Raw genomic sequence first — 27,698 nt, 5'->3', positions numbered from 1 at the left:
TTTAGTGGAGAGGGCTCAAGCAGTATTTTCAAAAGCATTTACAGTGCTCCAGACTTAGTTGTCTCCTCCACAACTAAGCCAGGATATGCAGGTTAAGGTGGTCAAGCATCCCCTTTTTAATACCCTGCAACATGTGCACTCTCTGAACACAATTTATTACCCCCCCACCCGATTGTCTGTCCTGCCACCCACAGAGCAAATTAATTTTCTAAGCCTTGTTAGGATCTGGATAGGGAAAGCAGGGGAGAGTTAGAAATAGAACAGGCTATTGAAGAGGAGATTGGGTTGGCACAGATAGAAGCACACATAGCATGCAGGTGGAGAGCTGGCTGAGTGCACATTTCCCCTTATGCCCAGTTCCAAGAACTGATGTTCAAAATAAAACCACCTGGCATGTTCTGTTTTTAAAATTCCCCTTCTCTGGGTTTCTAAAACCAGTTGGCCCCATCCTCTGCAAAGTACCTATTGGAGGCCCTTTGGTGGGGATAGAGAGCTACATGTGGGGTAGGGGCAGACACGCTGGAGGACAGGTTGTGATATTCATTTGTCTCCACTGTAATCAGTGTAGAATCCACTCAGAAATCCTGTCCTGATTCGTATTTAGGGAATTCCTGCTTTGTACACCTGTTCTCTGACTACTGGCTCATATACTTCTCCAAGTTACTTTCTCCAAAATGTCTTTTCTAAGGTACTCCACAACACATCAGAGCATTCCTTTGTTACCAGGTATTTGAAATTGCTGCTGGTATTGGTGTAATGAGGAAAGCACTACTGTGCTGGCTTCATTGCATTGATTTAATTCTCCAAATGTCCTTCCATTGCTAACCCCTCTCCCCCCAAAAAAGTGGGCTTTAGTATTGTAAGAGTCCTGAATTTTAGTCCCTGAATTTCATTTTAGTCCCCGAAGTATCTTTGATTCTTTTCAATTTCATGTAAATAGTATATATTGCTTTTTCAAACATTCACAAAAATCATAATTGAAACTTCATTTTAAATAAGTCCACACAGTGTGACAAGGATTTACCTTTATTAATTTACAAGTGACCCTTGAATGATGTGCTCCCTGTAATTTTACTTTATGATAACCCTGCATTCTAAATTGTAACCAGTTAAGTCTTTAAAATAATTAAGATCCCTTTGGTTTGTAGAACAGGCAACAATAGAAAGTAATGTTTGCATCAAGTGCCCTGGCATTCATTATTGATTCATCAAAAGAAGCAATAAATCATTAATTGGTTACTAATATTTGTCTATCTTCCATTCCAGTTATAATCATCCCTTCTACCACTTTGTTTTTAAGACACATTCACTTACAAAACATTTTAAAGTATAATTAAAGTTACTGCTTCACTTTCATGACTTCTTGAACTCTTCCAAACTCAGAACCACAAACTCACAGAGAACCAAGAAATGCTCAGTAAAGGACTTCTCACATACCATCAAAAAAAGTGTGTTAGAAGAAAAAATACACCTTTACTTAAAAAAAAAAAAAAAAAAAAGAGAGAGAGAGAAGTCACAGTTAAATACTGCTTCACAGAAATTTAGAGAAATCTAAGGACTGCTATCTACAACTTTCTATAATTATTCCTTCTTCCACTTTAAGACAACTAATCCATATTTAAATATTTTACTGTTCCAAATTTCTGCATTTATTCTTACCAGTGCAAAAAGATAACCGATAATACTTCCTATAAATATTATATTAACCTTTTCTGTGGCTGAAGAATAATATTTTACAACTTAAGTTTACATCATTGCATTATGACAATCAGGCCCCTTGTCTCTTTAATTTAGGCAAGAGCAGATAAATCAATCATGATCTTAGTTTTTTAAAAAAAACAAACAAAGAACTGTTGTCATAAATATAAAGGGAAGGGTAAACCCCTTTGAAATCCCTCCTGGCCAGGGGAAAGCTCCTCTCACCTGTAAAGGGTTAAGAAGCTAAAGGTAACCTCGCTGGCACCTGACCAAAATGACCAATGAGGAGACAAGATACTTTCAAAAGCTGGGAGGAGGGAGAGAAACAAAGGGTCTGTGTCTGTCTGTAGTCGTCTTGGCCGGGGACAGAACAGGAATGGAGTCTTAAAACTTTTAGTAAGTAATCTAGCTAGGTATGTGTTAGATTATGATTTCTTTAAATGGCTGAGAAAAGAATTGTGCTGAATAGAATAACTATTTCTGTCTGTGTATCTTTTTTGTAACTTAAGGTTTTGCCTAGAGGGGTTCTCTATGTTTTTGAATCTAATTACCCTGTAAGATATATACCATCCTGATTTTACAGGGGGGATTTCTTTATTTCTATTTACTTCTATTTTTTATTAAAAGTCTTCTTGTAAAACACTGAATGCTTTTTCATTGTTCTCAGATCCAAGGGTTTGGGTTTGTGGTCACCTATGCAAATTGGTGAGGCTTTTTATCCAACATTTCCCAGGAAAGGGGGGGTGCAAGTGTTGGGAGGATTGTTCATTGTTCTTAAGATCCAAGGGTCTGGGTCTGTAGTCACCTAGACAAATTGGTGAGGCTTTTTACCAAACCTTGTCCAGGAAGTGGGGTGCAAGGTTTTGGGAAGTATTTTGGGGGGAAGGACGCGTCCAAACAGCTCTTCCCCAGTAACCAGTATTAGTTTGGTGGTGGTAGCGGCCATTCCAAGGATAACGGGGGTAATATTTTGTACCTTGGGGAAGTTTTGACCTAAGCTGGTAAAGATAAGCTTAGGAGGTTTTTCATGCAGGTCCCCACATCTGTACCCTAGAGTTCAGAGTGGGGGAGGAACCTTGACATGGTGGCACAGTGGTGGGATTAACCTGAAATCATTTTGAGATCCAGTTGAGATTTTTTGAACTAGAAATACAGATTTTAAAAAGGAATTTTTAGGAAGTCCAGAAGGCAGCTTTGAAACTGAAAGCAGCTTGGTTTCTCTCTGCTTTGTGGCCAAGCAGAGACAAAAGGGGATTATCTTGTGAATTGCAGGTTTTCTTTGCCTGGAGGCAGGGTACTTAACTCCTGCAGGGAAATTCACAGTCTTCCAACCCAGAGGTTTTTTTTTTTTTTTCTTTTCTTCCTAAAAGTAAATAGGGGGTGTGTGCTCTACCCATTTGCCTGGAGACAAAAGTGGCAGGTTTTTTTTTAGGATTTTGATTTTTTTTTTTTTTGTTTTACAAGGAGCACAGGTTTGAAAAGAAATTGTTTTTCTTCTTTGGGCTGGGTAAGCAGGTTTCCAAGTAGTTGGAGGTTTTTTGCTTTAATTTGGGCCCAGAGCAGAGACAAGGGAATTGTCTTTTTCTGTAGGCTGACAATCACTATCAGAGAATAGGTATTCTATTCCAGCACAGCAAAATTTTACAGCCAAGTTTTGTTTGTTTATTTCTAAACCTCGGGTGTAAAGTTAGTTAAAAACAGAGAGGTTAGAATGGCCAAATCCTCAGCTCGACTACAGCTGGAATTAGCCAAATTTCAGGCTGAGGAAAAACAAAGGGAACATGAAAGACAGATAGAACTCATGCGGCTGAAGGAGGAGGAGAAGGAAAAAGAGAGGAAGCATGTGGAGGAGATGGAGAGGATAAAGGCCCAGCAGAATATACCAACAAACCCTAGCAATCCTTCTCCAGGTACCACTTCCCATCCCAGAAAGTTCCCCACCTACAAGGCAGGTGATGATACTGAGGCCTTCTTAGAAAACTTCGAAAGGGCCTGCCTTGGGTACAACATCTCTACTGACCAATACATGGTAGAGCTGAGGCCGCAGCTCAGTGGACCCTTAGCTGAGGTGGCAGCTGAAATGCCTAAAGAACACATGAACAAGTATGAACTGTTTAAATCCAAGGCGAGAGTCAGAATGGGGATAACACCCGAGCAGTCTCGTCGGAGGTTCAGAGCCCTAAGGTGGAAACCAGACATGTCATTTACCCGACATGCCTACCACATTGTAAAACATTGGGATGCCTGGATATCAGGAGCAAGTGTTGAATCTCCAGTAAATTTGCCCTTCCTAATGCAAATGGAACAATTCTTAGAGGGTGTTCCTGAGGAAATAGAAAGATACATCCTAGATGGGAAACCCAAAACTGTAATTGAGGCAGGAGAGATTGGAGCCAGATGGGTGGAGGTGGCAGAGAAGAAGAAAACTGGTCGCAGTTGGAGCGGAGACCAGAAGGGACCACCCCAGACCACACCCTATTACCGGGGGCCGCCCAAAGCCCCACCTACCTCCCAAAGAACCCTCCAGACCCCTTATCGTCCCACCACCCCGTTCTCCAGCAACCCTCCTCGCCCCAGTGACCCGTCAGCTGGACGATGTTTTAAGTGTAACGAGCTGGGGCATGTAAAGGCCAACTGCCCCAAGAACCCCAACAGATTACAGTTCATTGCACCGGAATCACACCAGAGGTCCACAGGCCCAGATACCTCCCAGATACCCTTGGAGCGGAGGGAAACTGTGAGTGTGGGTGGGAAGAAGGTCACCGCGTGGAGGGACACCGGAGCACAAGTGTCAGCTATCCATGCTTCCTTAGTGGACCCCAATTTAATCAACCCAGAGATCCAAGTGACGATTCAACCCTTCAAGTCCAACTCTTTCAATTTGCCTACAGCCAAGTTGCCTGTCCAGTACAAGGGCTGGTCAGGAATGTGGACTTTTGCAGTCTATGATGATTATCCCATCCCCATGCTGTTGGGGGAAGACTTGGCCAATCATGTGAAGCAGGCCAAGAGGGTGGGAATGGTCACCCGCAACCAGGCTAAACAAGCCGTGAGGCCTAGCTCTGTTCCGGAAACTTCTATCAGGACCCAGTCAGAGGTGATGGACCTGGACCCCAGGCCAATGTCTGCAACAGCAGTAGTGGATCCAGTCCCAGAGACCCAGACGGAACCAGTCCCAGAACCGGAACCAGCTGAACAACCAACACCAGACCCCGTGTCAGCACTGAATCCAGTACTTGCAACCTCAACACCAGAGGGCCCCACCGAACCTGAACTGGCAGCAGCCGATAACCCTACACAAGAGGCTCAGCCGGAGCCTGAATCCCAACATAGTGCACCAGCGGAGAGCGGTTCACAGTCAACAGAAACAGCTCCATCCCCTATATCGCTTCCAGAGGGACCAAGCCTAGGTCCACAATCCCATGAGGAACTGATGTCTCCAGCATCAAGGGAACAGTTCCAGACCGAACAGGAAGCAGATGAAAGCCTCCAGAGAGCTTGGACGGCGGCACGGAGCAACCCACCGCCTCTCAGCTCTTCTAATCGATCCAGGTTTGTTGTAGAAAGAGGACTTTTATACAAGGAAACTCTTTCTGGGGGACACCAGGAAGACTGGCATCCTCAGAGACAGTTGGTAGTTCCAACTAAATACCGGGCCAAGCTCTTGAGCTTAGCCCATGATCACCCTAGTGGCCATGCTGGGGTGAACAGGACCAAAGACCGTTTGGGGGGGTCATTCCACTGGGAGGGAATGGGCAAGGATGTTTCTACCTATGTCCAGTCTTGTGAGGTGTGCCAAAGAGTGGGAAAACCCCAAGACCAGGTCAAAGCTCCTCTCCAGCCACTCCCCATCATTGAAGTTCCATTTCAGCGAGTAGCTGTGGATATTCTGGGTCCTTTTCCGAAAAAGACACCCAGAGGAAAGCAGTACATACTGACTTTCATGGATTTTGCCACCCGATGGCCGGAAGCAGTAGCTCTAAGCAACACCAGGACTAAAAGTGTGTGCCAGGCACTAGCAGACATTTTTGCCAGGGTAGGTTGGCCCTCCGACATCCTCACAGATGCAGGGACTAATTTCCTGGCAGGAACTATGAAAAACCTTTGGGAAGCTCATGGGGTAAATCACTTGGTTGCCACTCCTTACCATCATCAAACAAATGGCATGGTGGAGAAGTTTAATGGAACTTTGGGGGCCATGATACGTAAATTCGTAAATGAGCACTCCAATGATTGGGACCTAGTATTGCAGCAGTTGCTCTTTGCCTACAGAGCTGTACCACATCCCAGTTTAGGGTTTTCCCCATTTGAACTTGTATATGGCCGTGAGGTTAAGGGGCCATTGCAGTTGGTGAAGCAGCAATGGGAGGGATTTACACCTTCTCCAGGAACTAACATTCTGGACTTTGTAACCAACCTACAAAACACCCTCCGAACCTCTTTAGCCCTTGCTAGAGAAAACTTACAGGATGCTCAAAAAGAGCAAAAAGCCTGGTATGATAAACATGCCAGAGAGCGTTCCTTCAAAGTAGGAGACCAGGTCATGGTCTTAAAGGCGCTCCAGGCCCATAAAATGGAAGCATCGTGGGAAGGGCCATTCGTGGTCCAGGAGCGCCTGGGAGCTGTTAATTATCTCATAGCATTCCCCACCTCCAACCGAAAGCCTAAGGTGTATCATATTAATTCTCTAAAGCCCTTTTATTCCAGAGAATTAAAGGTTTGTCAGTTTACAGCCCAGGGAGGAGACGACGCTGAGTGGCCTGAAGGTGTCTACTACGAAGGGAAATGTGCTGGTGGTGTGGAAGAGGTGAACCTCTCCATGACCCTTGGGCGTATGCAGCGACAGCAGATCCAGGAGCTGTGCACTAGCTACGCACCAACGTTCTCAGCCACCCCAGGACTGACTGAACGGGCATACCACTCCATTGACACAGGTAATGCTCACCCAATTAGGGTCCAACCTTACCGGGTGTCTCCTCAAGCTAAAACTGCTATAGAACGGGAGATCCAGGATATGTTACAGATGGGTGTAATCCGCCCCTCTGAAAGTGCTTGGGCATCTCCAGTGGTTCTAGTTCCCAAACCAGATGGGGAAATACGTTTTTGCGTGGACTACCGTAAGCTAAATGCTGTAACTCACCCAGACAACTATCCCATGCCACGCACAGATGAACTATTAGAGAAACTGGGAAGGGCCCAGTTCATCTCTACCTTGGACTTAACCAAGGGGTACTGGCAGGTACCGCTAGATGAATCTGCCAAGGAAAGGTCAGCCTTCATCACACATCTCGGGCTGTATGAATTTAATGTACTCCCTTTCGGGCTGCGAAATGCACCCGCCACTTTCCAAAGACTTGTAGATGGTCTCCTAGCGGGATTAGGAGAATATGCAGTCGCCTACCTTGACGATGTGGCCATATTTTCGGATTCCTGGGCAGACCACCTGGAACATCTACAAAAAGTCCTTGAGCGCATAAGGGAGGCAGGACTAACTGTTAAGGCTAAGAAGTGTCAAATAGGCCTAAACAGAGTGACTTACCTTGGACACCAGGTGGGTCAAGGAACTATCAGCCCCCTACAGGCCAAAGTGGATGCTATCCAAAAGTGGCCTGTCCCAAAGTCAAAGAAACAGGTTCAATCCTTCTTAGGCTTGGCCGGTTATTACAGACAATTTGTACCGCACTACAGCCAAATCGCTGCCCCACTGACAGACCTAACCAAAAAGAAACAGCCAAATGCTGTTCAGTGGACCGGAAAGTGTCAGAAGGCCTTTAACAAGCTTAAAGCGACACTCATGTCTGACCCTGTACTAAGGGCCCCAGACTTTGACAAACCGTTCCTAGTAACCACAGATGCATCCGAGTGTGGTGTGGGAGCAGTTTTAATGCAGAAAGGACCTGATCAAGAATTCCACCCTGTAGTGTTTCTCAGCAAAAAACTGTCTGAGAGGGAAAGCAACTGGTCAGTCACTGAAAAAGAATGTTATGCCATTGTCTACGCTCTGGAAAAGCTACGCCCATATGTTTGGGGACGGCGTTTCCACCTGCAAACCGACCATGCTGCACTAAAGTGGCTTCACACTGTCAAAGAAACTAACAAAAAACTTCTTCGGTGGAGTTTAGCTCTCCAAGATTTTGATTTCGACATCCAACACATCTCAGGAGCTTCTAACAAAGTGGCTGATACACTCTCCCGTGAAAGTTTCCCAGAATCAACTGGTTAAAATCGTCCTTGAGATGTGGAAAATATTGTTAGTCTTTATGTACTTGGTAGTATATTTAGAGATGCATGTGTCTTATTAACTCTGTTTTCCTAGAGCTCCAGGAAGAAATCCCAGACAGTGTTTCACCCTAGCTGAGATTTGGGGGGCGTGTCATAAATATAAAGGGAAGGGTAAACCCCTTTGAAATCCCTCCTGGCCAGGGGAAAGCTCCTCTCACCTGTAAAGGGTTAAGAAGCTAAAGGTAACCTCGCTGGCACCTGACCAAAATGACCAATGAGGAGACAAGATACTTTCAAAAGCTGGGAGGAGGGAGAGAAACAAAGGGTCTGTGTCTGTCTGTAGTCGTCTTGGCCGGGGACAGAACAGGAATGGAGTCTTAAAACTTTTAGTAAGTAATCTAGCTAGGTATGTGTTAGATTATGATTTCTTTAAATGGCTGAGAAAAGAATTGTGCTGAATAGAATAACTATTTCTGTCTGTGTATCTTTTTTGTAACTTAAGGTTTTGCCTAGAGGGGTTCTCTATGTTTTTGAATCTAATTACCCTGTAAGATATATACCATCCTGATTTTACAGGGGGGATTTCTTTATTTCTATTTACTTCTATTTTTTATTAAAAGTCTTCTTGTAAAACACTGAATGCTTTTTCATTGTTCTCAGATCCAAGGGTTTGGGTTTGTGGTCACCTATGCAAATTGGTGAGGCTTTTTATCCAACATTTCCCAGGAAAGGGGGGGTGCAAGTGTTGGGAGGATTGTTCATTGTTCTTAAGATCCAAGGGTCTGGGTCTGTAGTCACCTAGACAAATTGGTGAGGCTTTTTACCAAACCTTGTCCAGGAAGTGGGGTGCAAGGTTTTGGGAAGTATTTTGGGGGGAAGGACGCGTCCAAACAGCTCTTCCCCAGTAACCAGTATTAGTTTGGTGGTGGTAGCGGCCATTCCAAGGATAACGGGGGTAATATTTTGTACCTTGGGGAAGTTTTGACCTAAGCTGGTAAAGATAAGCTTAGGAGGTTTTTCATGCAGGTCCCCACATCTGTACCCTAGAGTTCAGAGTGGAGGAGGAACCTTGACAACTGTTAAATGCAGGACTGAGCTTGTATGACATAATAATTTTTTCTGGATGGCATCTAATAACTGTCTTACACTAATTGATTGTTCAGTCTGGTGATATTACCTGTATTGATTGCAGTAATGGTCTTGATTACACAACTCCAACTGGATTTGTATATTTTTATAAAAAGAACTTTAAAAAATGTAGAATTTTTCTGGAACCTTATGATCATTCTGATGAGATCTTAATATCCAAAGTCCTATCTATTTGGCATGGATATTGAAGATTACTTAACATTATTCATAAAGGTAAGGATTTGCTCTGCTCTTGTTCTCCAAAATTTTCTCTCCCTGCAGTGTAGTGTGTTAGTTGATTGCCACTCTTCACTACAAAATTAGTTGTATTTCAATGGTTCTGTAGTTGCAAAGCATTTTCGAATTATTGGGGGGGAAAGGTGCAAAATAAATACATTTATTAAACACTAATCCTAGGTGACCTTGACTAAGATAGCTAAGGTTAAGAATTTTGAAGCATAAAATAATAATTTCAGTTATGGCAAAGAATACTCAGGCAGAATAGAGACTAATGAAAGGGCTATATGACAACACAAATATGACTCCATATCTCGTCATAACTTTGGTTTCAGAGATGAGTAAAAATGCCTTTCTTGATGCCAGTCTACTGATGTTTTGGTCATCCCATGTTTGTTCTGCCAACATAGAGGTACCTGTTTATCAGCACTCAAAATAATGAATTCTGGTTCACATCGCTGCCAGTGGAAAGCTGAACACGCAATTTTATATTTTTCCAGTAGGGAATATTCTAATATACCACCCTTCTCTTCCTTTTGATGGTTGGAAATAAGTGTATTTCTCAGTACTGCCAAGCTCCTAAGCCTTCAAAAAGCATGAGTCAGACACAAAAATATCATAAGACTGGTTTAAAAATTCTGAGATTAAAATAGAGAGGCAAGGTAGTATCTTTAATGGGACCAGCTTCTGTTGGTGAGAGAGATAAGCTTTCAGGTTATATGTAACTCTTCTTTAGGTCTGGGACAGGTACAAAATAAATAAAAATGTATTTGCCTTTTAGTTATTGAGCTTGTAGGGGAACTTGCAAAAATTCAGCCTTAATGAAAAATTATGCACCTCTCTACTGGTTGTACAGAAGGGGCTCTACCTTGTCCTCGCTCTCCTTCTGCCTTTGTCTTATGCACATGCTTCCAGTTATCTATCCTCACATTTTTCTTTCCCTTTACTGTCCTACCCCTTTCCCCTCCCCCCTACACTTTTTCCATCTCCTTCTTACTCTCCACTTCCCCTGACTCCCTCCGGGTACTCTGCGTTCTTCTGCTTGTCTCTCTCTTACGTTTCCCAGCACTTCCTCAGTTTTTCCCCAGCTTCTTATATTCCTCTCTTCAGCCTCCTCCTAAATCCCACATTCCCTAGGTCCTCCTGTGTAAACTCCAATTTATCTCCTTCTTACACTTCCCTCATTCTTTCTGTTCCTTGCCTTCACCTCCACTAGCTCTTGTCTCTCCCTATCCCTTGCACCTTTATGACCTCTCTTCTGCTGTTCGCCTTCCCTTCTCCCATCCACCATAACAGACCTGGATTTATGCAGGAAATAGCCCAGCTTGATTGTCATGCACATTGTGTAAAGAGTTGTCACTTTGGATGGGCTATCACCAGCAGGAGAGTGAATTTGTGTGGGGGGGTGGAGGGTGAGAAAACCTGGATTTGTGCTGGAAATCACTTTAGATAAGCTATTACCAGCAGGACAGTGGGGTGGGAGGAGGTATTGTTTCATATTCTCTGTGTATATATAAAGCCTGCTGCAGTTTCCACGATATGCATCTGAGGAAGTGAGCTGTAGCTCACGAAAGCTTATGCTCTAATAAATTGGTTAGTCTCTAAGGTGCCACAAGTCCTCCTTTTCTTTTTGCATAACAGACCAGTAGCCACCTTTGCTGAGTGCAGCTTGTCTTCAAGCTCACTAAAAACAAGGGAAGCTGGTGGCTACCTTCGCTTGTGGGGCATGGTCGGAGGTCCTCACACAAAGACCAGAGCCATGATCGCAATCTAGCTTGCAGGAAGGTTTGCTTCAGTCTCGTTAGGAAATGATGATGGCAAATTTTGCAAATGAAATGACAGCAATAGTGAGTTCAAAGGAACCCTAAAGAAACCCACCAGGAGCAGCGCTCGCAGTAAGCTCTGGGTTACATGTTTGGCACCAGTGCCCTTGCTTTTTGTTACCTGTAACACCCTGCTGCCCCAGGCCAGCAACAAAGCCCTGGGCTGGTACCACCACCCAGCCCTGCCCAGCCCCAGTGACAAAGCCCTGGACTGGTGACACCACACAGCGCAGCCCCGCCGGCGCAGCCCCAGACCCGCGGGGCTGTGCAGCATCAGGCCGGGCACAGGCCAGCACGGGCGTGCAGGGCGGCAACACAGGGCAGGCGAGTGACACACCCTGGATTTTAACCCAGTGACTGGGGCGGGGGAGCGCCAGGCGGCGGGTGCAGCTAGGACCCAGGGGCTGCCCCGGATACGGGGGTGTAACGGGATCGGCTCCCTGTGGCAGCAGGCTGCTTGTCCAGGGGTAAGGGAGCGTAGTTGCCCCATTCCCAGTAGCCCTTTTCCCGCCGCTCCTCCCTCAGCGAGAGCACCGCGACACCCGCCCCGCCTTCCCGCGACTCCGGGACGGGCGAGACAGGATAGGCCGCGCCTGCGCACAAAGGTGCCGGAGGAGCGGGTGGCCGCTGGAGGAGGGGGAAAGACAAGAGGCGGCCGCCGCGGGGCGGGGCGACGTCATGGCGCACCGTAGCTCTGGCGGCGTGACGCAGGCACGCAGAGGGCGAGCTGTAAGTTCCCTTCCCCCCGACGTTACGGGCCCTGCCTTGGGGGGGGTGGGACGTGGCGGCTTCTCCCTGGTGCGGGCAGCCTCTCGCCGCAGGCCTCGCGCTTCCCGCCTTCCTCCCCCGCACGGGCTGGCGGGGCGGCTCCGGGCCGTGCGCGCTCGGACACCGCCCCGCCGGTCCTGAGCCCGGCTGCGGGGGGCGGTGCCGGGGGAAGCGGAGGTGGGGAGGGCGCCCTGGCGCGACCCGTCACTGAGCCGCAGCCCCGCCACACGCAGACCCCGGGCCGAGCAGGGCCCGGCCCCGCCTCGCCCCGGGGCCAGCCGTCTCCCTGCGTGGCCCGGTTATTTAATTCTGAAGCGTGGCTGTAACTTGCGGAGAGGGAGTCCGCGCGGCCGGGGCCAGGGCTGAGCGGTCTCCGGCCGCTCCTGCGCCCCCCGGCCGCTCCGTCCCGCGGCCGGACGGCAGAGGGGGCCTGCCTGAGCCACGTGCTGCCCGTGGTGGTCGTGGCGGTACTTTCCCGATTCCCCACCCCGGGTCGGGTGCCGCCTGAGGCCTAGCTTCGGCCGGGGTGGCGGTGCCAAGGCATCGGACTTCTAAGTCTGAGAAAGCAGGTCTCTGAAACCTGTCGTTTTGAGGAGCAGCCGTGTTAGTCTGTATTCGCAAAAAGAAAAGGAGGACTTGTGGCGCCTTAGAGACTAACCCATTTATTTGAGCATAGGCTCATCCAAAGTGACGGAGTGATCCAAAGAGTTGTCACTTTGGATGGGCTATCACCAGCAGGAGAGTGAATTTGTGTGGGGGGGCGGAGGGTGAGAAAACCTGGATTTGTGCTGGAAATGGCCCAACTTGATGATCACTTTAGATAAGCTATTACCAGCAGGACAGTGGGGTGGGAGGAGGTATTGTTTCATATTCTCTGTGTATATATAAAGTCTGCTGCAGTTTCCACGGTATGCATCCGATGAAGTGAGCTGTAGCTCACGAAAGCTTATGCTCAAATAAATTGGTTAGTCTCTAAGGTGCCACAAGTACTCCTTTTCTTTTTGCGAATACAGACTAACACGGCTGTTACTCTGAAACTGTAAGGAGAGTGATCCCTTAAGATGAGCTATAACCAGCAGGGCGGGGAGGGGGGAGAAGACCTTTTGTAGTGATAATCAAGGTGGGCCATTTCCAGCAGTTAACAGGAACTTCGGAGGAGCGGGGGTGAGGGAAACATGGGGAAATAGTTTTACTTTGTGTAATGACCCATCCACTCCCAGTCTCTATTCAAGCCTAAGTTAATTGTATCCAGTTTGCAAATTAATTCCAATTCAGCAGTCTCTCGTTGGAGTCTGTTTTTGAAGTCTTTTTGTTGTAATATTGCGACCTTTAGGTCTGAAATCGAGTGACCAGAGAGATTGAAGTGTTCTCCAGTGTGAAGTGGTTTATGAATGTTATAATTCTTGACATCTGATTTGTGTCCATTTATTCTTTTACATAGAGACTGTCCAGTTTGACCAATGTACATGGCAGAGGGGCATTGCTGGCACATGATGGCATATATCACATTGATGGATGTGCAGGTGAAGAGCCTCTGATAGTGTGGCTGATGTGATTAGGCCCTATCATGGTGTCCCCTGAATAGATATATGGACACAGTTGCCAACTGCACATCTACCAATGTGATACATGCCATCGCTGTATTTTCCACTGAATGCATCCGATGAAGTGAGCTGTAGCTCACAAAAGCTTATGGTCAAATAAATTGGTTAGTCTCTAAGGTGCCACTAGTACTCCACTTCTCAAAATGTTCTCCTTTAATGGGTGGGGTGGTTGGGCGCTGGGTGGATAAACAGGGTTCTCCCATGGAGACAGCAGCGTGACTTTAGAAGTGGTTCCAGGCGATGCATGTGTTTCCTATGTTCATGGTGACACTGCCTCGCAATGACACTGAAATGCATCACATCTACAACATGATTGAGTTTGGGATGTCTACACTTGTAACGCTACAGCTGCAGCAGAGCTGTAGTGGAGATACTGGTGTTACAGAAGGGGTTTTTCTGGTCACTGTAGTAAATCCGTCTCTCCAAGAGGTGATAGGTCTGCAGAGCAATTTGTCAGTAGTGCAGTCTGCACTGGGGCTTCCGTCTGCTTAACACGTTTCCCCGGGGATGTGACTTTTTCATGTCCTGAATGATATAGCTCGCTCTGCTGAACTTTTAGGTGTAGAATAGGCCTTCATAGATTTGAGTTTCTAATGCTAAGAGTTGCTGAATTCTTGCTATGCACATCAAAGTGCTGATGCCAAACTTGTAATACAGCTATACAAAAACCTTGGTATAAGTCAGATTTTGAGTTGTGTATAATGTGCAAAAGTAAAAAGAACAGGCTGCGCCCCAATATACTTATAGTGCCATCAGATATAAGTTTATACTCAAGACATGCAAAAAAGGGTGCACTATTAGCATTCAGTATTTAAAAGTTATAGTAATTGGGATTTGTACAGTGGCTTTCATTCATGGATCTTAAAGTGTTTTACAAATGGTATGGAATTAAGTCTCCTATAAGAAGCAAGGAAGCATTATATTTGGTGAAACTGAGGCACAGAGAGGGAATGTGCCCTATATGCGGTTTCAAAGCTAGTCTGTGGCAAGACCCAGATCTGTGCATTATCTACTAGACCAGTGCGCTAGTCTGGGATGCATGCCCCAGGTAGGTGCAAAGAAACATTAGGGGGTGTTTGGCAGGGCCTGGGGATGGGAAGGGTGTTCCACCTGGCTGTGCTCGGCCTCAGATCTGTCATGGCACCGGCTCCCAACTGTGGCCATGTTCCCACCCCCAACTGCGGCTGTGGCCCCAGCCTCAGCCCACTTACTCCTGTCCGCATGCCTCCCCCCTCCAGCCGTGGCCCTGGTTCCCGGGGGGGGGCATGCCAACATGAAGAGTTTAGGGACCACTTTACTAGACACTGACAGTTCTCCCATAAAGTATAAATATTATTTGTAAGCCACCAGATGGATGTGAGGCTTTTACAGCTTTATAAGGTTTCCTCTAAAACAGTGGTTCCCAAACTGGGGTTCGCAACCCCCTGGGGGTTTGTAGAACGTTACAGGGGGTTCGCCAGCAAAATTTCACTAATGGCGGCCAGAGGAACCCAGGCATTGGAGGCAGCAGGTGGGACCCGGTTGCAGGGTAGAGAGCTCGAGCCCCAGGGAGAGCGGGGTCGGGCGGTTGGGGCTGGCAGCCCGAGCCCCGGCAGTCAGTGGGACCTGCAGCCTGAGCTCAGTTGACTGGGGTGGTCAGTGGGGTCCGGCAGTAGGAGCCCCATGGAGTGCAGAGGAAATTTAAACTTAAATCCCTGGAAATATTCATTTTTAGGAAGGGGGGTTCATGAGATTTCACAATTTAGTGAAAGGGGTTCACGGGCTGTTAAAGTTTAGGAACCACTGCTCTAAAGCATCAGGATTTTCAGTGGTGCCATGGTATCAGAAGGGACATAGCATTCATGTATGTTGCAAAGCTTGAGACCCACCAGTTTTTGAATTCACATAAAGGAAGGTATATAGTCTTTACCTCACTAAAAAATAAATGAGAAGGAATTCCAAGCATAATAGTTGCCATGGAGGAAGGTCTGAAGATGAAAATGGAAGAATAAAAAGGGAGTGTTGAAGAGGCAGTTTTGGGGTGATTGCAGTAGTGTATTCAGTGGGAGGGGAGTTGGAATTAAACACTTTTGAAAAACAAACAGTTTGGCTTTATTGTCTTAATATTTTGCTTTGGTGGAAAAACTACATCAATACCAGGCCTGAAGAAAAGTTCTATACAAAATCTTTTCTTGGAAGACGTTTATCCCTTATGTCATTTTGCTTTTCCGCCAACGACTATCTTGCTCTCATTGTTAATGTTAACTGAATATTTTCCATACAATACATCAAGATTTACATTAACCACCTAGCTTTTAAATACTATGTAACTTTGGTCACCTAACTTTAAGCTGATATCATTGGATTTTCTCTGATTGCTTTATTTAAACTTGTAGCTGCAATATGGTATGAAAACAGGAATTTGTATTTATTTTTCTTACAAAAAAATTGGATTTGAAAGATAGAAGTAGATCTGGCACTATGGAGTTATACAGTATTTGTGTGCAATATCATAGGTTTTAAATTGGACCATTCAGTAGGTAAAGTAGCTTGTCTCAGTATTTCTTTTTCAAACTCAAAGACAGCTATACCTCATTGAGTGCTAGTCCTGTGTGAAGTTGAGAGTTCAGCCCTTTATTTGTATTCAGAATGAAATTTTACATTTCTTCTCAAAGCAGAAATGTATTTTTTTCCTACTATGGTAACTTATTTTCTTCTGACTTAAAAAAATTCCAAAAGCCTTTTGGCTGACATCAAACATGGACGTTTTTGGCCAGGAAAGAATTTTTCTGAAAGTTATGACTGAGAGGAAACAAGTTATGATGACTGTTATACAACTGTTATAATTAAGTTTGCAAGATAATATGTATGCTGATGAACTAAAATGTGCATTTGTAATATTTTTGCATAGCATTATATTTAATTATTAAGACTTTTCTTGGGTGGGGATGACTTATGAGGTTGGAAAAAATGTTATTGCTGTATGGCTGCAATTCAGATGTTAACGCTTCTCAGTGCTTGTCAGAATAATGGAATTCGAGGTACTTGATATATGTAAAATATTTTTTTCCAAACCTGTATGAAGAAAAATGTTGGTGTCTTAAGCAGCCTTTATATTTATTAAAGTTTGTTAAGAACATTAATGCTGGCCAATTTAAGCAAATACAGCATACTTCTGACTTTATTTTTAAGTAGAGTTTTAGAAATACAGTTATGTGACTGTTATGTGTGTGTGTTTTTTTTTTTTTTAACATACAGGTATTATGATTATGCTACATTAAACTTGAACATTCTTTATATGCAACCTGAGCTGTTTCACGGATTTTTATGTGCTGTTAAAGAGGTAATGTGTCATTTATGGAAATATTTTAATGTTTTAAACATGTAGGTCAAAACTCTTAGTTTTGTGTGGTGTTCGCTGGCAGGTGGGTGCAACGTCAGATCATGTGTATGTGTGACTAACTTGCGTGAATGTCATGTTGATTTGAAAAGATTTTAGCTGGAAACATTGAAGCTATAGTGTTAGAAATTATTATGTATTTTAAAATGAGTAATAAAGCTTGTGATGCTTTAGATTTTATTAACTTTTTAGACATATTAATTCAAAGTACTTATTACTGTGATTTCTAGTCTAAAACTACTTGTAATGTACTTTAAGCCTTCTAGCAAAATTAATTATATCTCTTAGTACCATTCAGGAAAACAAATTGGAATGGGATTCTACTTTAGCAGTATTTAGTACTTTCTAAAATTCATGTTACAGTACCTTTGTACAATGTCCAGGAATTATTTTGTGCCTTTGTGAATAAACAGTAGACCAGAATATTTCAATATGGTATATTTTACTAAAGGTAATTGCTGGAATGCTTTTTCACAAATAAGAATTGACATGGATGGAATGTTTTATTGGCTGTTACACAGCAGGATGAATAAAGGTAAGTACCTCAAAGTAAGAAAATCAATATCCTTATCAAACATTTTAACTTGTTAATTCTTAGACATGGTCGGATTCATAGGCTGGTGTACAATTAAAATCTAGGACAGTGTAGCTACAGCGTTAAGGGGTATGAAAAATCCATACTTCTGAGCACTGTAGCTATGTTCACCTAACCCCTGGTGTAGACGTGGCTATGTCAACAGAACAATGCTTCCACTGACCTAGCTTCTGTTGCTCAGGGAGTTGATGTTCCTACAATGATGGAAAAACCCATTCTGTCACTGTAAGTCGTATCTACACTACAGGGTTATACCAACAGAGCTATGGCATGGTATCAGTGCCATTATTGTCCCCATAGCGTACATATGGCCTTCTTGTGAAAGACTGCAGGATTCATAGACTTTTTTTTTTTTTTTAGTTTTTAAAAAGAGAGACTTAGAAAACATATCACAGAGTTTCCTTGAATCATGACTTTGAAAGAGTCACTGTGCATATATTTGCCCCATTCATTTTTTTATTGAAATATACAGGTGGGTGGTGGTGGGTTGTTTTTTTTTTTGGCATTTAGCTTTTTAGTGTTGTTGGATATAGTAGGTAATATTAAGAAAAGCTTTCCTCCAGTCGACACTGTGAGGTCCTTGTATTCAGGAGTGAGGGTAGCCCCTATCCTCCCAAAATCCCCACCAGACCCTGCTTCAGGTTTCTTATAATGTCCTCCTTCAATTCGTAGGATATGAGGGGTTCTCTAAGCAAAACAAACAAAAGAAAGGCACTTCTCTCTTTCTCTTCTGAGAGAGGGTAATTCAAGTGACAGAAAAGAAAGGCAAAGGTGGTCTGTCTCTTAGCCAGTCTTTCAGGAGGTGTTTCAGTGGGTCTGTTGCCTTTAATTAAGGGCTACCTCCAGCCTCTACTCTTGAGACATTCTTGCAACTGGTCCATGCAGCTCCAGGGGCAGTAAAGCTAGAGACTGTTTCCGTCTTGGCTGATCTCCATCTGAGATTAGCAGTCCTTTCCCTGTAACAGGTTTTCCCTTTTTAAACTCCCTGCTCCCATCCCTGCATTCACCCAAAGCAGGCCTTACAGGTGTGCCTGGTTGGTGTTGGATGAGCCCAGAAGAGTTTGTTAGTCCCCTTGCCACCAGAGTAAGGTGGTGCCCCTTCACAAAAAGTCCATTCAAAAATGTTTATGGTTCAGCAGCAGTGAAAAGATTAGCACTGGTATTTATTCTTACCTGCACTCATGCTGGGCTTGTGCTGTTGCATGCCAGAACTAAATGCTGCGTTACTGATTTTTTAAAAATGCTGAATAAGGGACCATCATGTGTTTTGTTTTGGGTGTTCTTTGTTCCTTTTTTTTTCTTTTTTAACATTTTCCTGAGACATAATTAAAATATTCCCCTATAATGGAAAACCAAACACAAATGTATTGTGCTAATACGTGAGAACCACAGCATGAAACATATTAGTATACTTTCATTACCTAGACTGAGTGAAATGCAAACCTTTCCCAACAATAAAAGATACAAATCACACTTAAAAATAATTTTTATTTTGTAATGGTTCCTTTTACATTTTGAAATTAAATACAAATGTCATTATTTCATGTTTTTCTCTCTGCCTTCCTTCTCTGTGTGGTCAGTATCACATGAGGTCTTTAGTGCTTTTTTAATATATCGTGTTGGAGAATTCTATCTGGTTCTTTGGAGTTCTGCTATTGTAGTCTGGTCAAGTCTTTCTGAAAAGCAAGATAGTTTAGCCTCTGCTGTTTTGTTTGCTCTCACAGATTCTAAGGCCAGAAGGAACCATTATGATAATCTAGTCTGATGTCCTAGCACAGGCCATAGAAATACTCTAGAACAATACCTAGATCAGTATCTTCTAGAAAAACATCCAATCTTGACTTACAAATTGTCAGTCATGCAAAATCCTCCATGACCCCTGGTAAATCATTCCAATGGTTAATGAATGTCACCATTAAAAATGTATGCTTTATTTCTAGTCTGGATTTGTCTAGATTCAGCTTCCAGCCAAGGGATTGTGTTAAACCTTTCTCTGTTAGATTGAAGTGCCCATTATTAAATATTTGTTCCCCAGGTAGGTACTTACAGACTAATCAAATCACCCCGAACTTCTATTTTTAAGCTAAAGAGACTCAAGGAGTTCAATCTATCACAATAAGGCATGTTTTCTAATTCTTTAAATCATTCTCGTGGCTCTTCTCTGAACCCTCTCCAATTTATCAACACCCTATTTGAATTGTGGACACCAGAACTGGACAGAGTATTCTAGCAGTGGTTGTACCAGTACCAGATAACAGAGGTAAAATAACTACACCTACTCAAGATTCCTTGTTTATGCATCCCATGGTTGCATTCGCTCTTTCGACCACAGTGTCACACTGGAAGCTCATGTTCAGTTCATTATCCACCAAGATCCCCAAATTGTTTTTAGAGTTACTGCTTCCCAATATAGGGTCCACCATCCTGCAAGTGTGGCTTACGTTCCTTGTTCCCAGATGTACACCTTTACGTTTAGCCATATTGTAAATATATGATATGATGGCAACTTTAAGTGCATCTGTTGTTTATGTTAATGCAATTGTGACATGCCCCGGGGTACAGTTTGGACTGTTGTGCCCCCTTAACTCTCCAGTCTGGTCTGTACTATGACCTGCTTTGCTCTGTGCGCTGCCACTCTGTCCACTCACCCCAGCCTCTAGCATGCAGGTCACACCCAGACAACTATCAGGGTGCTATGCCCAGCCACTCTTGAATTACATATAGGGTGACACCTGCATATCATTAGTCTCAGCCTTTCCACCCCAGAAATGTAAAGTTTTGTACTGTTCAGTTTCTTGCTAAGCAATACAAGCTCATAAGTCCATCATTTTATCAAAGAAAATTAATATGCACTAGCCTTTGTTAACCTGAGAAAAGATTCCCCAAGCCCTTCAGTGAAAACCGCACAAGTTTACATAAAACATCAAAATACATTTATTAATGAAAGAAAAAGCTAGATTTTAAATGATTATAAATGGTATAAGCATAAAAGGTCAGAATTGGTTGCAAAAAGAAATAAAAGGTAAGAATCACCGTCTAATTCCTAAACTTTACCAAGCTAAGTCAAATCTAAAACAATAAGGTTTCTCTTACCCAAAAGCCTACAGCAGTCTGTGCTGATGGGAAAGTTTTTTTCCACTTAGGACCACTCCCCCAGTTCAGTGTTGTTTCTAACTTTCAGATGATCATGTTACCTTCAGTATAGGGGGAGGAGATGTGGTCTGATGATGTCACTGTCCCTTATTTTATACTGTCCTCCAGGTGCTGGAATTATCCTTTTTGTGTCATGAGGTTAGGCAACCCCACTGACTAGGTGCTCAGCACTCAGTCCTTCATATGAATGGCAAATTCTTGCTTGCACTTTCTGTATACATGAGACTTGACATGTAAGGCTTGTGTTTACAGTTCCTTTGTTATTTTTAAGGACCTGGTCTGTGGCCTCTTCCGAGACTCTCAACATGTTTCAGTAACAAACATATATTAAAATCTCATAACTTCATATACAGCGATTATACATACATTTAAACAGAACAGTAATGTTCAACAGATGATGACTTTTCCAATATCTCACACGGTATACTTTGTATAAAATATATCATAACCATATATAACTGGTGAATATGGAGGTGGAAGGTGTCACAGCAGTATTTTGGATGTTCTGAGTCCTCTCCTATAAGTGGCTTCAACTGAGTCAACATTATAAAAAAAATGTTTTTTTAAAACTGATGTCATGGATGCTTTTAGCATAGTTAAACCTTGTAGGAGGATGTTATCACATATTGTGAAGAAGCATGATGAAAATCTTGCTAATAAATATTAAAAGTATAATCAAATTACACTATAACACTATCTGTAGAACAATTAACCTGTGGTGCAATCAACTTATGTTCTTATTAAGCAAGGATACAAAACTACGCAAATATTTAATTAAGGGGCGATCATCTCATGTTTGCTTACCCTGTCTTTTAAACACTTTATGAGAGAACTTTATTTCATCACTTAAATTGTGAAGTACCGTTGGATCATTGGTTACCATCTGAAATCACTTATAATGAGGACACTATACCAAGATGCTTTTTTGGAGGGATGCTAGCTAATCTATGAAAATGACAACTTTTGTATTCAACTGTCAGTGTACTTTTAATCACTACAGTAATGTAAAGGAAAATAGTAATAAGTAGGTTGATACATGATTCAGGTCTGCACCCTGTTGTGGTTTCTTCATTTCTGGTTGTGTCTCATGATGTGAAACACCTGTAATTTTCCTGGGAAACATTTTTTGCACTAGCATCTTGAAAGAGTTGAATTACTGATCTGTGGAATTATGTAAAAAACAAACAGAATAGTTTCTGCAATATTTTGAGTTGTCACTAATTTAATTTTAAACCATTATACAAAGCAGGACACTGCAATTGCGAGAAATGCAATGATTCTTCAATTGAATTGTTCAGCATGTATTATAGTACATATTTTTATTATTTCATTGCATAGCAGCTTCACCTTGATTTGGTATATTGTCTAGTCCATTAACAGTATTTTTATTCTGCAACAAATCTACAATTTCATTTTATAATTAAGGACTGTTTAAAAAGTTCAGAACAATGTTGGCTTTTGAAAAAAATTAACAATGTAACAACTTATTGCCTGGAAGCATATATGTGCTGAAACATACTGGCAGTTTTTAAATCAACACTGGATGTTGTTTTAAAAAATATGTGCTCTACAAATTATGCTGGGGAAATTCTGTGGTCTGTGTTATACAGGAGGTCAGACTAAATGATCACAGTGATTCCTTCTGGTCTTGGAATCTATCCTTTATCCTTCATTTTCTGGCAGCACCTTCAACAGCACTCCCTTCTCCATCTAAGTCATTTGTGTCTATGTAGGGGTGATAATTGCCAGGGGCACTCATTGAAGTTGCAGTCCCCTACAACCACAAACCTCAGAGGTGAAAGGGAGGTGGAGGAGACCAAGGTATTCTTGTGGCTGACTTGGTACCTGACAAGGAGTAGCAGACATAAATGAGGTAGGAAGGCAGCTAGCAAGATATGTTTGGTTCAAGGAGATTTAAGAGTTGCAGGGGAAGTTAACCAAGTCTGACTTAGCAGGATCCATGAGTGAAGTTATGGTGGGCATGTCTTCACTACCACCTTTGGTCAATGAAAGTTGTATCAACGTACTGCTGCCGAAGTTTGTATGTAGCTCGTTCGTGTGCATGCTTGGCTGCTCGTTGTTGGAATCAGGGCCTGCAGCAAAGTAACCTAATGTGTGCAACTGGCCTGTAGGAGGCTGCATGATTGGCTTAAAGCCAGCAGCAACAGTTTGGCGGCTGCTCAAAGCATTTGCCCGTGGCTGTGATGGCTTCTGTGCCTGCTTTTTTCTGCCTTGTTCCAGCCCCGCACTTGTCTTGGCCACAGCCATGCCACTGCCTTGCCTTGTTCTGGTTCTGATTCCTGGCTTCTGACTCTGACCATTGGCTCTAGCATCTGGCCTCTGTCTCAGATTCTGGGCTCCTACTCCTGGCTTCTGACCCTGGATCTGATCCCTGGCTCTGGTCTCTGACTCTGGTTTTGACACTAGGCTCCGATTCTTGGCTACCAGCTTCTTTTCTGATCTCTTGGTCTGACTCCTGTTTTGACCATTGGGCATGACTTCTGCTTCAGTCACTAAGCATGACAACCATGTCCTGGTCACATAACACTTGCTTTGGCGCTGTACATAATGCAAGGATTTGTAGCACTGGGTTCCTGGGGTAAGGCACACACATCCCTGGTTTGGCACTAGCCATAGAGTATCAACAGAAAGGACTACTTTTCTATGGTTATGCAAGCGTTGGTGCATCATTGGGGATGCTTTACTGATATCAATGTGGGCTGGTCAGGGAAGGTGCTTGATGCTTGGGGAATAATCTGTCGCCAGGGTGGTGGAGTGGCTAATTTTGAGCAGCCAGACATAAGGGACATTACAAGAGCTTAACATGGAGCTATGCAGTTGAGGGAGCCTTTGAAAGAGGACTTTAATGGTCAGCCACAGTAGTGTTCTGTGCTAGACTGTTCTCTGGGCCTGGAGCTTTGGGTGCTGCTAGGAATAGTGTAGTGCTTTCTATACATTTAAAAATATGAGTAGGTATTTTCCTGAAGGTCTGAATTTTATGGTGCTTGCTGTATATTTACAAGTCGTATGTGCTTCGAGTACTGCTGTGTATTCTGCAATAAGTGTTGTGAACTAATGAAGATAATTATATTTTCCCCAAATAGAAAGTTGTTTTTCTGCACCGCTTTTGCCATGCAATGTGCAAAAAAGAAAAATTAACAGAATGGGACTTCGAAATTGGAAAGGCAGAAAACATTTCTGTCCATTTCAGTGCACAAATGTACTTCATCATGGCTACACATATCTGTGAGAACTGCCGCTGTCAGTGTATGTGAAGTTGTGGTTTTCCTTAATGTGCCCTGGTTGATAATAAGACATGCTTATTAACATTTCTGCTGTGGAGCTTCTGTGCACAGCACCACACTCCAGCCCTAGCCACACTGAGTATGACTCATCTAGTGCAAGAAGCAGTGAGGAAAGAATTTCAGTTGCATGAAACGATAACATTTTGATCCCTATTCCATGGGTACGAGTATAGGGCAGTGCCAGTGAATATTGGCACCATTTTCCGTAGGTGGTGATGGTTTTAGGTGATATCTCACTCTTGAGGGTAACTAAAGCACAAAGAGCACAGCTGCTATTGACATCCCAAAGCTGTCGGGGCCCATCTGCCGCTAGCCTGTTCCACTGTTATGGTGCCAGCCAAAAGTCATCACAGTGGCATGGGAAAGTAGCCTACTGAGGAGGAAGAAATAAGGTAGCTATCCCTAGAAACCTCCAGGAGAGGATTTTAGGGTACATCCATGTAAGTTTCATAGAGATCTCTCAGGAGGATACAAGGGACATCCCTTTGAACGTAAACTGCACTGCATGGCGTCTCCTTGCCAAACTCAACAGGAGAATGAAAAGCAGATGGCAGCTCTGCCTCTCTTTGTTATACAAGAAGAGGGAATGGTACTAGTAAAACAGTGAAAAGTTGATACCTGTGACTTGTTGATACCTGTGACTGTGAGTTGGGCTGGGCACCATATTTAAATTTAAAAGTCGTAAGGAAAAATGCATGCACACATTTACTAGAGGTTTCTTCCCCCTTCTTTGGGCTCATCCATGCTTGGCTGGCAGACTGGCTAAACAGCGGTTGAGTCTCGAGCAGGTCCTAGGTTGTGGCCCCCTGCTGAATTTTCCCTCCTCTTCTTCATTGTTCATGGTAGGGGTCTTTGTTTCAGGTTCCTCTGAAGCATCCATGGTGTTCTGTGGGATGATGATGGGGGTCTCTGTCAAGTATGGCATGCAGCTCATTATAAAAGTGTCAAGTCTGCGGCTCAGCAACAGATGGGTTATCGCACTTCCTGGCCTTGTGGTGTGCCAGGCACAGTTCCTTTGCTTTCATGTGGCGTTGCTGCTGCTCTCTGTTGTACCCCTTTGCCTGTATTCCACATGCAGTCTGCTTATAAATGTCCACTTTTTGGTGGCTGCTCTATAGATGTGCTTGCACAGCCTCTTCTCCCCACAGGCCCAGGAGATCCAATACTCCTGTCTACTCTAGGCAGGAGTTTGTCTAGTGCATAGAGCTAGTATGGTCCTTTGGGCAGTTGGACTCAACAAGGGATAGCTGTTACGTGTGCTCATCAAGGTGGGCCATCAGGAAAAGGCCTTTTCAAAATTACTCATGAAGTTTTAAATAGGGATGTAAAATGTTAACCGACATTAACCATTAACCCCTGGCTGCACAGTGTGGCGCTGTCCACCCCAGCCCTGGCTGTGCAGCCCTGCCCTGGCTGTGCAGTTCCGGCCGTACCCCGGCCACACCACTCTGGCCACGCCATGATGGATGCTGGCCGGACCCCAGACCTGGCCCCACCCCGCTGGCCGACCAGCCAACCGCAGCCCCACAGCCAGGCAACTGGCCCCAAGAGCAACCCCTACCCCTCTTCATTTAAACAGTTAACTGTTTAAATGATCAAATTTTAATCCTTTAAATAGTTAACTTTTAAAACAATATTTATATCCTTAGTTTTAAAGGGAAGGAGGCTTTCAGTCTCCATGACCCCTGAGCAGTGGAGTTTAAAATTGTGACCAGAGAGGTCACTGTCACAGGGAGTGGGGCATGTGGGAAAGGTGCTGGAGGACTAATAGGGTCAACGTAGGTCAAGCAGTGTCTACACTGGCATGGTGTTGACGTCAATAGGTTGGCAATGATTCCACACCATTTGGGGAGGTGGTTTTACTGCATTGCTGTAAGGAGGCGTTTATGTCAGCCAGAGACAAATTTTGGTGTAGACGTGCAAATTTTGGTGTAGATATGTTGCAAGGTAACTTATGTCAACGTAATTTTGTAGCATATACCAGGCCCTGGAATGATCAGTGGAATCTGAGTTCAGCCTTTGGAGAGAATCTTTGTTCTCCCGGTGACGTTTGAGTGCGGAAGAATCAGACCTGTCAAGTTGCCGTAGCCCAAGTAATGGGACTCAGTATGTGACAAAGATCCAAAATGAGGGAAACAAAAACTACCCATTCAGCAAAGTGAAAATCCTGTGGGCTCCTTTCCTTAGTCGAAAGAACTCTTTCTATATCTCAATGTCATGATACTTCATTTGAGGTAAATACATTACACCACTGAAAGTGAGGGGAATATATAAAATTTGTGCACAATGTAGATAACTTGGATGAAAATGTGTGATATCCCTCAAAAACGAGATACACACAAGAGGTATGGGAAAGAGTGCTTTTGGAATATTTGTGTTGACAGGAGAGAGGCTAGAAAGGTGTGGGAAGAAGGAGAGAAGTGATACTGCAGTCTGTTGTCTGTCTCAGAATATGTGTACTTCCACAATATAAAGTCAGACATAAAAAACAACAAAAAATATTAAATTTCCACAAATATTTAATATATTGTGTTCTAAAATTTTAACTATTTTATTTTTAATACATATTTATACATTGTTAAACCCCAGAGTTTTTCATCGAAAGCTTCTATTTCAACATACATTGATGCTTTCTATATACTTTTGAGTAGGGTAGCAAGGGATCCCTCTGAATCTTTATATGGCAAGTAATGAACAATGTTAAAGACTGAAAAAGGGCTTGCTTTCTTTGTTCACATTCCTCTCTCACGGTATATACATAATATACATTTTGCTCTCCATTTGCTTGAGTTGCTATATGTAATTATTTTGTGTCCTGCAATTTTGACAGGATATTGGATAAAAATGCATGTTCATTTATGGGATTTCTCTGCATAATATCCGTTTCATAACGTAACTCTCTAACAAGGCCTTGGGCTTTGGGGTGTGTATCCCAGTGCACCTGGGTTGGCTATTGGGCCCTTTAAAACAGGAAGTGGTAGTCTCAGTTCACATGATAGGAACAACCATGTGGCTTGTAGTGATTAACTCACCTCCTAGACAGGGGCAGTAGGCTAGAGAGATCCAGAGTTAAGGAAGCTCTAGTGGGGAGTCTTTCCCTAGTAGACAGGAAAGGACTAGCTAATAGGGAAAGCTGTGTCCTTTCATTTCCCAGCTGCAGAAGGCAGGAAAGGTCTGTTAGTGTGTTGTGTTGTTTGGAGCATTTTTGCATCATGTATTTATTAATCACCTCTCTGAGTAGTATAAGTATGTAGTATAAGTATAATTGAATTTGAGCACTGGGCTTTTTTGGACTGCTCCAGTTGGTTAACCTGTCAACCCACCAGTTTACGAACTGGTATTGTTGTACGACTGCTTTTTGGCTCAGACGTCTTATCAGCCTGCTATTTCCATGAAATAGAACTGGATGCCACAAGGGATAAACTTCTATCATTCTTGAGCTTTGTGATCTCTCCGTGTTTCTCAGCCCAATCAGAACAAAGTGGGTGGTCTGGAGACAGCATGTATTCAGAATTAAGGGAATGGGGCTTAAATTATATACATTTTCAACCGAGTGTCAGTCTCTCTCAAATGTTTATTATTCCTTAAATGGTGAAAGTACATAAAGCAGAAAAATATTGTTATGAAAATACAAAGGCTTATATTCTATAAAAATCACACAGATAACATTGTGGGTGTAAGACACTATGTGTGATTAATCGAGCAATCTCACACTACCAGTCTACTGGAAAAGTACCTACAATTAATAATATGTCTGGGTATTCAGTGGACTTTATAGTTGCTGTA

At 43.5% G+C, this 27,698-nt stretch overlaps 1 protein-coding gene across 1 annotated transcript in view; it reads left to right on the top strand.

Moving 5' to 3' along the window:
* Positions 1–11,638: 11,638 nt before the first annotated feature.
* The window catches only part of ZNF438 (zinc finger protein 438), a 99,288-nt gene continuing 83,228 nt past the window's right edge, over positions 11,639–27,698 (top strand). The window contains exons 1-3 of the mRNA XM_084618853.1: positions 11,639–11,837; positions 16,718–16,802; positions 17,311–17,394. The gene's annotated coding sequence lies outside the window, so the exon portion shown is untranslated. The remainder of the gene's footprint in view (positions 11,838–16,717; positions 16,803–17,310; positions 17,395–27,698) is intronic.

Source organism: Lepidochelys olivacea (assembly GCF_965140295.1).
Source record: "Lepidochelys olivacea isolate rLepOli2 genome assembly, chromosome: 2".
NCBI classification, from domain to species: Eukaryota; Metazoa; Chordata; order Testudines; family Cheloniidae; genus Lepidochelys; species Lepidochelys olivacea.
This window is presented reverse-complemented; position numbering and strand designations above follow the sequence as displayed.